The 13,420-nt window shown below is 37.4% G+C and overlaps 1 protein-coding gene and 1 pseudogene across 15 annotated transcripts in view; both read right to left on the bottom strand.

Moving 5' to 3' along the window:
• LMNTD1 (lamin tail domain containing 1) overlaps nucleotides 1-13,420 on the bottom strand; it is a 497,491-nt gene that overhangs the window by 232,617 nt on the left and 251,454 nt on the right. The window lies entirely within an intron of this gene.
• On the bottom strand, nucleotides 4,056-4,846 carry LOC132020300 (protein kinase C-binding protein NELL1-like; annotated as a pseudogene).

The raw sequence follows: 13,420 nt of genomic DNA, 5'->3' as shown, positions 1-13,420 counted from the left end.
GAAACAAACAAACAAACAAAAAGAACAACCAAAAAAACCACTGTAGAATAAATCAACAAAACTTGTTAATTCTTTGAAATTTAATTCTTTGAAAGAATTAATAATTGAAAACCCCCTGGCCAGTCTTATCAAAATGAAAAGAGAAAGTACCCAAATAAATAAAATCATGAATGATAGAGGAGAGATCACAACCAACACCAAAGGAATACAAACAATTATATGAACATATTATCAACTATATGCCAGCAAATTTGACAATCTGGAAGAAATTAATGCATTCCTAGAGACATATAAACTAAACCAGGAAGAAATAGAAAACCTGAACAGACCCATAATCAGTAAGGAGATTGAAGCAATTAAAAATCTCTGAATAAACAAGAGCCCAGGCCCAGATGGCTTCCCAGCAGAATTCGTCAAAACATTTAAAGAAAAATTAATACCTATTCTCCAAAATTTACAGCTGGAAGGAATTAGAAATTAGAAATGGAAGGAAAACTTCCAAACTCATTTTATGAGGTCAGCAGTACCTTGACCCCCAAACCAGACAAAGACCCCATCAAAAAGGAGAATTACAGACCAATATTCTTGATGAACACAGATGCGAAAATTCTCACCAAAATACTAGCCAACAGAATCCAACAATATATTAAAAGGATTATTCACAACGAGCAACTGGGATTTATTCCAGGCTGCAAGGTTGGTTCAACATCTGCAAATCAATCAATGTGATACAATACATTAATAAAAGAATAAGAGCTGTATGATACTCTCAATAGATGCTGAAAAATCATTTGACAAAGTACAGCACCCCATCTTGATCAAAACTCTTCAAAATGTAGGGATAGAGGGTACATACCTCGGTATTATCAAAGCCATCTATGAAAAACCCATGGCAAATATCATTCTCAAAGGGGATAAATTGAGACCTTTTCTGCTAAGATCAGGAACATGGCAGGGATGTCCACTATCACCACTGCTATTCAACATAGTACTAGAAGTCCTAGTATTAGTCAAAAAAAAAAAAAAGAAATAAAATGCATCTGAATTGGCAAAGAAGAAGTCAAACTCTCACTCATTGCCAGTGATATGATACTTTATGTGGAAAACCCAAAAGACTCCACTCCAAAACTGCTAGAACTCATATAAGAATTCAATAAATGGTCCGAATATAAAATAAATGCACAGAAATCAGTTGCATTTCTATATACCAACAAGACAGAACAAAGAGAAATATAGGAGTCAATCCCATTACAGTTGCACTCAAAACCATAAGATACCTAGGAATAAACCTAACAAAGGAGGCAAAGAACCTATTCAGGAAACTATGAAGTACTCATGAAAGAAATTGAGGAAGACACAAAGAAATGGAAAAATGTTCCATGCTCCTGGATTGGAAGAACAAATATTATGAAAATGTCTATGCTATATAATGCAATCTACACATTTAATTCAATTCCTATCAAAATCCCATTTTTTTTTTTTTCAAAGAAATGGGAAAAATTTTCCTAAAATTTATATGGAACCAGAAAAGACCAGAATAGCCAGAGGAGTGTTGAAAAAGAAAGCCAAAGTTGGTGGCATCACAATTCCAGACTTCAAGCTCTATTACAAAGCTGCCATCATCAAGACAGTATGGTACTGGCACAAAAACAGACATATAGATCAATGGAACAGAATAGAGAGCCCAGAAATAGACACTCAACTCTATGGTCAACTAATCTTCGACAAAGCAGGAAAGAAAGTCCAATGGAAAAACGATAGTCTCTTCAACAAATGCTGTTGGGAAAATTGGACAGCCACATGCAGAAAAATAAAACTGGACCATATCCTTATACCGCACACAAAAATAGACTCAAAATGAATGAGAGACTTCAGTGTGAGAAAAGAATCCATCAAAATCCTTGAGGAGAACACAGGCAGCAACCTCTTCGACCTCAGCCGCAGCAACTTTTTCCTAGAAACATCGCCAAAGGCAAGGTTAGCAAGGGCAAAAATGAACTATCCGGACTTCATCAAGATCAAAAGCTTTTGCACAGCAAAGGAAACAGTCAACAAAACCAAAAGACAGCTGACGGAATGGGAGAAGATATTTGCAAACGACATATCCAATAAAGGGCTAGTATCCAAAATCTAAAAAAAAAAAAACTTATCACACTCAACACCCAAAGAACAAAGAATCCAATCAAGAAATGCGCAGAGGACATGAACAGACATTACTGCAACAAAGACATCCAGATGGCCAACAGAACATGAAAAAGTGCTCCACATCACTTGGTATCAGGGAAATACAAATCAAAACCACAATGAGATATCACCTCACACCAGTCAGAATGGCTAAAATCAACAAGTCAGGAAATGACAGATGCTGGCGAGGATGCGGAGAAAGGGGAACCCTCCTACACTGTTGGTGGGAATGCAAACTGGTGCAGCCACTCTGGAAAACAGCATGGAGGTTCCTCAAAAAGTTGAAAATAGAGCTACCCTATGACCCAGCAATCGCAGTACCTGGTATTTACCCTAAAGATACAAATGTAGTGATCCAAAGGGGCACATGTGTCCAAATGTTTATAGCAGCAATGTCCACAATAGCCAAACTATGGAAAGAACCTAGATGTCCATCAACAGATGAGTGGATAACCAAGATGTGGTATATATATACAATGGAGTACTATGCAGCCATCAAAAGAAATGAAATCTTGTTATTTACAATGAAGTGGATAGAGCTAGAGGGTACTATGCTGAACGAAATAAGTCAATCAGAGAAAGAAAATTATCATATGATCTCCCTAATGTAAGGAATTTGAGAGGCATAGTGGGGGTTTTGGTGAGTAAGGAAAGAAAAAATGAAACAAGATGGGATCGGGAGGCAAACAAACCATAAGAGACTCTTAATCTCCCAAAACAAACTGAGGGTTGCTGGGGGGGGTATGGAGATGGTGGTTGGGTTATGGACATTGGGGAGGGTTTGTGATATGATGAGTGTTGTGAAATGTGTAAGCCTGATGATTCATAGACCTGTACCCCTGGGGCACATAATACATTATATGTTAATAAAAATAATTAATTTTTAAAAATCTAAAAAAAAAAAAAAGACATTAAGTCTGGGGGTGGGTGGGTAGGTCAAGTGTCTGTTTCTTGACTGGTTCAGATCATGATCTCAGGGCTATGGGATCAAGCCCCATGTCAGGAACCTGCTTGGTGGGAAGTCGGCTTGAGATTCTCGGATTATCTCTTTCCGTCTCCCTCTGCCCCTCACCACTGCTCTCTCTATCTCTCAAATAAATAAACCTTAAAACAACAACAATGGAGTGCCCAGGTGGCTCAGTGGATTAAGCCTCTGCCTTTGGCTTAGTTTATGTTCTCAGGGTCCTGGGATGGAGTCCCACATCAGGTTCTATGTTCAGTAAGGAGCCTGCTTCCCCTATCCCTCTGCATGCTTCTTTCCCTACGTGTGACCTCTCTGTCAAGTAAATAAGTAAAATCCTAAAAAAACAAACAAACAAACAAACAAAAAAAAAAACCACAACCTCTTAAAACAACAATAACAAAAAAGAAGAAGAAGTTAAGTCTAGTATGTGTTGACCTATAATAGTTACTCTTTTTCTCACAATTGTTTTTTTGTTTTTTATCTTATTTGTTTGGGGTGACAAAAATCACAATAGGCAGTTTTATTTGTAGAATTTGATCCAAAAGTCCAGAAAAAATAAATAAAAGGATCTTGAGTCTCTATTATGTTTGTACACAAAATAAACCAAAAATAAAATTTACCATGAGGTCATTTAAATGTATTTGCAAATGGTCTGATTAGGGAAAAATGATTTACAACATGGGAAACTTCTAGCAACCAAATTCTTGAATGCACTGCACTTTAGGTCATCTAGACTATGTTAGCATTAATGAACAAAGTGATAGGTCCAGAATGCATTCCCAAAACCTCTTCCTCAGTGCAGACTTTGATAACTGTCTGTAATAAAAAACACCAACTCCTGTTCATTATATTAGATGGTCATTTTGTCCATTTTTCCTCTTGTGATGATGAATCCATTTTAAACACTTCAATTATGAAAACACTCCAAATCCACAGAAAACACTCCAAAATTCCATCCTTACATTTGCAGGTTGTACAAGGATATCCAGCCATGTTCCCACTGAGCTGCTACGTCTTTAAATGCCACAGCTGTCCAAGCAAGTTTTCCTGATGTCACAGGTAATGTTATCAGCTGGGTCACTGACACAGTGAGGAGAGCAATGCCTTCCCAAGATGGCTATGTATTCACAGCTGAAATTGGAGCAAGTGGTCAGTAATCTACCTCTCCTTCCAGACACTGGCACTGCTGGCAGCTGTGAGTCCAGTTGTCTCCACTTTGATAGAGCTTGTGTCCATTTAGATCTAAATATTGACTTGTGACCCTGGTGTCACACTTTGGGCAACAGAAAAGGTCAGCATTTGGATTCCAGCAATGACAAGCTATCTGTTGGCTGATTATCTTTTGGTTCTCACAGGAACAGAGAGAACACCTGCCTATTGCACTGCACTTCTCCATTGGGACAATCACCAGAGCAGGAGAGCCCAGATAGACAGAGGCAATCAAATTCACTTGCCAGATTGATGGAGGCCAGGGGAATCACTCCAACAGGTATGGGTTTTTAAGGCACATTCATCAGTGTTAATACAGGACTCCATCATCCTAAAAACTGCTTCTGCACTCACAGCGGTACAAGCCTGGCAGGTTAACACAGCAAGGATGATTGTGGCACTCAGCGATTCCTCCTGTACATTCATCAATATCTTTCTTGCAGTGGCTTCCTTTGAATCCAGAGGAAAAATGCATTTTTTAGGAGCCATGATATTCCATATCTGTTATGCTCTTGGCAGAATACTCCACAAATGGTCTTGTTCCCCACTTAGCCCAGTTTGTAGATGCAGCTGTGTCTCTGGACAGTATTGGTGCAGATGGCATTCCCAACACAGGTGTGCTGCCTGTGGCCACATTCACCCCATTTTGTACAGGAGAAGTCATCTACAAATATGTATCCTGGGACACAGTCACAGCGGTGTAATTCAGGCAAGATGACACATAGAGTATTGGCATGGCAGTAATGCATTTGAGCTGCATACTCCTCAATATTCTCATGGCAGGCAGAGTCTCTCTGGGCACAGATGTTACTTTTCTTGCACTCACAAGTGGCTTTTGTATTCTAGTTTTTACATTGTAAGTTTTCACCACATTTCGCTCTGTCTACACAAAAGTTATAACCTCTACTGCATGTGACCCTTTTCTGAGCAGTTCAAAGGAGCGCATGCTTCTGTAACTTTTATTAAAACTCCACCTCAGCATTCCCAGCAGCTCTAAGTTAAGATCCATTGGCTCTTCTACAAGGACTTTTCCTGTATAGACGCATTTTGGTCAGCAGACTTTACAGCACTGGCTGGCAATGTACATGGGGAGGGAGTCTTGGGAGCAACTGAGAGAGGGATAGGATGTCCTTTGGCTCTCCACAGCACCATTCAGCATGTTCAGTTCTTGCAGTGATTACCATCAACCCAAGAGACTTGGTCTCTGCAGAAAAGTTGACTCACCTGGCAGATCTTGCTAAGACAGTCTTCTAACTGACTAAGTCTCATCACTGCATAATTTAGTTTTGTATGCATCTTGGCCAAAAGTTCCTGAAAGTCTGTGACTCCTTGTACCAAGCTTAAAAAATCATTGCATGTTGTACGAGTGTGATTCCAGTTCAGACATTATGTTATGTATTCATTTGGCATAAAGATGATATTCCCATCTTGGACGAGTCCTTTGAATAAGGCATGCTTTTGGTTTTGCTGACCAATGTGACCTTGTTCCAACTGTCCATCTACCATCCCGTATGGAAGAGCTTCAGTCCTGGGATTCCCATTATGTGCATAGTGTTATTGGATCTCCTCCCTCAGGCCATTGCTCTCCAGTTCAAAATAGCTGTGTTCCAGTTCTTAAATAGACAGTACCAATCCTAAAGTCAATGCTTTCTGCTATACAGTGGCCAAGAAGAACAACTCTTATTCCAGAACAGCTGAATTAATTTCTTACTCACATGAGGGACTGCATGGATCTCTCTTTGTATATCTTGCCTTCTCCAAGTTTCCTCGGTTCTTGCCCATTTCCAATACCTTCAAAGTCAGCAGAGTAGCATGTTAAACTGTGTTTCTATCTTCAGGCTGTGCCTCTCTTTTGTCTTCACTATTTGACAATAGGTTCCAGTTTCATCCAGAACATTCTCAGAGAATATGTACATCCCTAGTTTTGGTAGAACGCCTCATCATTCCTCAGGGTCAGTCAGAAGAACAAAAATCACTGTAGGTATTTTGAACAAAATGGGGTTCAACCTTGGGAATTAAAGACTTACCAAACCATCTGAGGGACTAGGAGAACAAATGTCAAAGAAGCCCCTGCAAACTTTCAGGAAATCTAGAAGTGCAAGGATATTGGGAAGGCCACCTCCATTGACCTTAGCTGTTTCACCCAAGTGAGTGTTTCTCAGAAAGGAGGATGTCTGTAAGTCACTGGTAAAACTTTACAGTAACCATCTCCCAATCGCTACCTGTCTGCCCATGACTGTCACTGAGGAATAATAGAATTTTTTTCCATTTTATATTTCAAAGAAAAACCTCTCATTGGAGAATCCTACCTAAAACGTGCTGGCTAGGGATTCTGACAAATGTAGTTCCCAGGATCCTCCCCTGCAATGGAAGGGAGAATTTAGAAAGAGGGTGGGCATGAAGCTGAGTCAAAATATAAAACCAGGCACATGTAGATTAGGCATATTAGGGGCGCCTGGGTGGCTCAGTTGGTTAAGCGACTACCTTTGGCTCAGGTCATGATCCTGGAGTCCCAGAATCGAGTCCCACATCGGGCTTCCTGCTCAGCAGAAGTCTGCTTCTCCCACTGACTTCTCTTCTCTCATGCTCTCTCTCTTTCATTGTCTCTCTCGGCCTCTCAAATAAATAAATATAAAAAAAATTAGGCATATTATTGGCTCTGCGATAAAATATTGTATGTCTATAAGCCTCAGATACTCAATTTTAATTTTGTACTCCCAAATAAAATTTCAATTAAATTTCTAGCATTTATATCTTGAATATGCTTTTTTTCCACCAGAATCAGAAAGTACTTAGGGAGTTCAAAGGCAACTAAGCTCTGAAAAGGTACTGAGAAACTGAATATACAAATGGAAAATGGATAGACCGTATGTAAAATAGAACTTGGACTCACAGCCTATAGCAAGCTGCCCAGGAAACCAACCCCTCTATGTACAGTAAACAACCCAGAAAGCCAGCCAACTTTAAGTCAGACTTAAAGGAAGCCAGATTGCTATCTCTAGTGACAATTCAGGAAGCTAAAAAAGAACTTTTGTAACAATCAGCCCAAAATAATCAGGACTTGATCAATAACTGACAGCTTCCCTGATTCTTGTCCCCATTTCCAATTTAGGATCAGGCAGAGAAAGTCAAGTACAGACCCTAATCAATCAAGTAAGATGCCCTGCTTCTAGTTAGCCAGTCTGTAGCTTCTGCATGCCAACAACCTCCAATCAGGACACACCTGAACATTTTCCTTTTGTCCACTCTGAAGGTTTCCCAGCTTTGCTTTTTTTCATTTGGTTGATTTTCTTTATTTCTACAATATTGATCAAGGTAGGGTTTGATCTAAAAAGAAACTGTATCTTGCAAGGGAAATAATGCATGAGCTTCTAGGCACCAAATTTCTCATATGGAGCAGGCACAATGGCACAATGGTTAAGTGTCTGAGTTCTAGAATCAGAAAACTAGACTTCAACTTGTATCATTTTCACTGTCTAGCTATATTCTTAGGACCGTTGAGAGGATTAAACTAGGTGATGGTTGTAAACTACATTGTCTAAATTCGTGTTCTCATTATCTTCTCTTTCCAATCTCATGAAACTCCATCCTGTTCCTCACATAAATTTTCTCTTGATCCACGGTCCTTCCTCCCTCTGACTCTTCCTGAGCTCGTCTAACAAGAAGAAACCAAATAAATCTTCCTCAACTGTTAACATCTCAATCTCAAAAAACTCCAGGGCCTTTAAAGACATCCATAATCTTCTTTCCACATCTTCTCAACACTCTCTGACAAGAATGACCTTCCGCTCTAGCCAAATGCACATATTTACCGGTCTAGAGTTATCCCACAAAATCCCATGCAAGTGACTATTTTCCCTCCATTGTTCATATTTGAAATAAACTACACCTTCTTTCTCAATATCTGAATTTTACATTTTATTTGCAGTCCAGCTCAAATCCTCTCTTTCCCATTAAACCTTATCGGACAACTGCATTCCAGAACAATTTCTTCCTCTCTCAAGTACTAAAGCTTTTATTTGATTCATTGACTCATAATCTGATTTGCAATAGATATAACTTTTCATGTATGTATATCAAAACCTCACTGAGAAAATAATATTTCTGAAGGCAAGGCCAGTAGTGTATTCTTTTTTTGTGTACTGCCATATACTTAAGCATAACGACTGTAATTGTTATCCAGAACTATGTTTCTGGTATTGTGCCAAACGCTTCATTTTATCAGATTTAATTCTCTCCAGAACTCTTGAGGGAGGGCTTATAATTAGCCATTTATCAGGCAAGAAAATTTAAGTACAGAGTGGTTGAGTTATTTGCCCAAGGTCACAGAATTAGTAAGATGGATCTGAACCACCTAGGTATCTTGGACTCCACAGCTTAGACTTTTAATAACATTTTGTAAATTGATTAAACATACTGCTTTATGAAATCTTACTGGATATACACATAAATTCCTCCATTTCCAGTGTCTCCATGGGAAACCCAAATATGGGATTCATTTTAGAGATCAGGTATTTCTACAGTAGAAACAATTTCCTAAGACAGTTTTCTTTAATCTGTGATACAAACCTTGAAATAATCACAAAGGCATTTAAAAAGTACATTTACTTCACCATGCAGGTTGTTCAGAATTGAAACAGTACAGAACAAACCATGTGAGGCCATGCAACATCTTTCTATTTGCCATTCACTCCTATTTTAAGCAGAATTTGGGTGCCACTAATCACCCAAAAATTTTAGGTAGGTTTTATGATACATGTTTTAGGTCCCAGGTAAAAAGAAGTATAGTTATTTATAGCATTTCAATAATATATGAAGATCAAAACTAATATAAAATTTCAAATATTGAGTATTCCATAAAGCTTTATTGTGAGAGAGGGTATTTTTTGGCTTTTTGATTCATTTGTTTTTTACCTTGTCTCTTTCAATAATCTTGGTATACATTCATTTTTAAAATTGTGTGGGGAGGTAGAAGCATGGTGGGGCTGGAAGAAAACCTTCACCAAAGTATCTTACAGTTTTAAATTCTTTGATCAGAGAAGCATATTAACTCTCTTCAGTCTTATTGAATTAAAACAAAAAACAACAAAAAAAAAAACAATTTGAATTTTAAACCTGACCATTGAAGAATAATAAACTGACTTGGCTCTATCGGCAATCCATGGTAAAGGAAAGTTGGGAAAATCCAATCCTGACAAAGAAATTCTAATTCAAAGAGGGTAATGTTAAACAAAGATTTTTCTCAAAATACACTTAAAGTATAAAGAGGCCATATCTTTATTTTATTCTTGTTTGTTCTATAAAAATAAAAATGTATGGAAAGGAAATGAAAATTTCAATCAACTTTCAGTGGTAATTAAAAGCAATTGTAGTCCTCAGGCTGTTTCTTTCCAATATGATCCAGTGATCAGAAGGAATTGGAAATGATTACATTTTAACTAGAAACACATTTCTGTCCAGAACTGAGCTTCGAAGCATGAAAAAGGCACAGTGGTGGCCCCTGTTTGTGTTTCCATCTGGGGCTCTAATTTGAACTTCAGTGATTATTCTGCCAGACTTCTGGCTGTGCTAAGATCCAGAAAGTCAAAGCCAGCATATTCTTGTATGCTGTTTCAGGCAAAAAATAAAATTGCACCAATTACCATGTTTGCATTTTGTAGAATGGCTCTATTTAAATCGATTATAGGTTAAACAAGAGCGTTTGTAAAATTCACAGCTCAGAGTTAATCTGGCTTTATTCCAGGGCACCCGATCTGAAAAGTAAGTGATTGCAAGCACTCTTGGAAAGAAGTTAGCAATGGCCTATAATGGAAAACAGTCTGAAACAATTAAATTTAGCCCTTTTCAAATTAAGAAATTCATCTCATCACTGGCCTTTCACTTGAAAGATTTCATCAGATCCCATGAAAAATGCTTATCTTTTTCTGATATTCAGTTAGTGCTTCCAAAATGACATCATCGTCAATGATAAGGATAAAAGCAATGAAAAATGTAATGCCTCTTGCCAGGAATTACTTGGTCATAGAAAGCTCCTAAAGACTGTTGTAGTTACTCTGACTTCACAGCTCCTGGAGCTGGGAATTTTGTTTTCTATGGCCAGGAATGATGCAGTCATAGAAATCTTGAAGGGGTGAAAGGGGATATCTTTGTGGTCCCTAAAGAGCTTGGCAACTTACTGTATTTGGTGTGAAATATTCAGTCCTTTTATTTTCTTATTCTAAACACACATGAATCTTTTTGATCAATGAATCTCTTCTCCTGATTCTTATTCTGAGAATCTAATCATTACTTAGAACTTTTATATAAAGTTTTAAAGGATGATGTCATTCTTGGGGTTTTCAAAATTTCTTTAGATGGCATGAAAACTGACTGCCTATAAAATAACAGAGTAAGGGCGCCTGGGTGGCTCAGTGGGTTAAGCCGCTGCCTTCGGCTCAGGTCATGATCTCAGGGTCCTGGGATCGAGTCCCGCATCGGGCTCTCTGCTCAGCGGGGAGCCTGCTTCCCTCTCTCTCTCTGCCTGCCTCTCCATCTACTTGTGATTTCTCTCTGTCAAATGAATAAATAAAAATCTTTATAAAAAAAAAATAACAGAGTAAGATCCTCCTACCTCTATCTATAATCACTCGGAGATGTTTTATTACCAAGTCACTTTCTTCAAAAAGATAAAGGGGAGAAATGCTCAAGTGGGGAAAGCAAATTAAGATTCATAGGAACAAGTTAGATGCTCTCAGATGGCATATTGTTTTCATTCATTTCATTTCACTTCACCAAACTTACATAATACTTCCTGTGTTCCGGGTACCCTTCTCAACACTTCACAAATATTAATTCATTTAACTCATACATAACATCATAAAGCAAGTGCTATTATTAACCCCACTTTACAGGTAACACTGAAAGAGAGGTTAAGTAATTTGCCCAAGAGCACACAGTTGGGGAGACAAAATGAAGTTCTGCAGTCCATCTCATGTTTATAAGGAGCCCTGATGGTGTGAACAGGCAGAAGACCCACAGAGACCATCAACAAAAGCTGTTCAATGGCATGGACTTTGAGAGCAAATGGTAAAGTCATTTTGTATTTGGTTGTATGAATTTTATAGCTTAGAGGTGATTTTTTTTTTTATGTTTGTTTGGTAAAAATTTCAAATGCCAGCATAAAATCTCTAGCTGTATATTACGAGAAAAATATACATAAGTCAGATGATTTGTATGTCTGGCTTTTCTTATTACCATATGATAGCAAGGCTAGATCTTTAAAATGCAATACTAAGATTAAAAAAAAGAAAGATATATATATAGATATAAGTAACTATATATATCACATTACCATTTATGTAAATCTAAAAATATATGTAATATAAAGCCATAATATGTGTCTTATGAGTACATACACAAAACCAAAAATGGATACATAGCAAACACATTAGAAGAGTTTAAATAAAAGAGGAGCAGAGCTTTAGAGGGACCATTAATCACAGACTGAGATTTGTAATTAACTCAATTCCCTGGCCCCAAGGTCTGAGGCGAGGAGAAAGCATTTATCTGTTTATGTATGCGTGCACAGAGTCCTCTTATCTAGGTAGGCATTCATGCCAACAAGAGAAAATGAGAAAATGTCGTTGATACTCATTATTTTATTATACAATAATCATTAACCCTTGAAGCAGCAGTTCTTCCACATTTGGGGCTCAGGATATTTCACGCTGTATAAATTATTAAGGACTCTAAATAGAGTTGACAGCCTAAAGAGAGCTGTCTATACCGATTTATGTCTTTTGATATTTATCATATTAGAAATTAAGACTCAAAATATTTAATTACTTAATAACTTAAAAATAACAGGGACAACCTTATTACTAGTTTATATAAATAACCTATTTTTAATGAAAAATAATTATATTTTCTAAGACAGAAAAATCTAGCAAGAAGGGAGTCATTTTTACACATTTTTACAAATATCTCTGGTATTTGGATTAACTAAAGATAGTTGGATCCACATATCTGCTTCTGCATTCTATTTTCGCCATGTGTTGCTTTGGTTGAAGTATATAAAGAAAATACGACCTCACACAGGTGTATAGTTAAAAAAAGAAAGAGTGTTTTAGTGGCCTTTCAGATAATTGTGGATTTTATTTTTTGACATGACACCAAAACCTGACAAGTTATTAATGGTTATTACAATGTGGAATCAGAAACCTATCAATGAACTTTTTGCACTGTGTTAGATTAACATTCACTGATGTATGTTATATTTTGAATGGATTGTTTACACATGCATGCTTTGTAACAACATGGATTGATCATGAAAATTACAGGTTCACTGAGTGATGCACATCTTCCAAATGTTGACACATTTCATTAAGCAATATCAAAACATCACATTTGTTAATATTCACGTAATAAATGTAAATCTCATCCTAAAATTCCCTTTTAAGCTGGGGAAAGCTTCAAGCTTACAGTGGTAGATACAAACTTTTCCAAAATTTGAATTTTCATTTGAAAGCTTAATGTTATATTAGCACTTAATAACAATCACGTTTAAAGTGGCATACCCACTTTATTCATTTTTTGTAAACATTTTATTTATTTATTTGAGAGAGAGCAAGTGAGGTAGCGGGAGGGGCAAAGGGAGAGGGAGAAGGAGACTCCCTGCTGAGCAAAGAGTATGAAGCTGAGCTCCATCGCAGGACCCTGAGATCATGTCTTGACTGGAAGGCAGACAGAAGGGATGGAGCCACCCAGGTGCCGCACTCCCCACTTCGTTCATTTCATTTTTGATAAAATGATGGTTTGTAGACATACTTTTATGAAAAAGTGTTACTCAGCCTGCAACTCAAACAATGGTTTTTCCTGTAGACAACTATTGTACTTTGGTATGCAGAAGGAGTACTTAATGTATATAGAATATCTAAAAGACAGGTAGTCAAGGGCTGAAATATCACAAATTTTCACTGCTTAAGAATGTCAAGGACATTCTTTTTTTATTTTAAGATTTTTTTTTAATTTTTTATTTTTTTTTATAAACATATATTTTTATCCCCAGGGGTACAGGTCTGTGAA

This window comes from Mustela nigripes, chromosome 6, assembly GCF_022355385.1.
Source record: "Mustela nigripes isolate SB6536 chromosome 6, MUSNIG.SB6536, whole genome shotgun sequence".
NCBI lineage: Eukaryota > Metazoa > Chordata > Mammalia > Carnivora > Mustelidae > Mustela > Mustela nigripes.
Note: the sequence above shows the minus strand (reverse complement) of the source record. Positions and strands in the feature narration are given on the sequence as shown.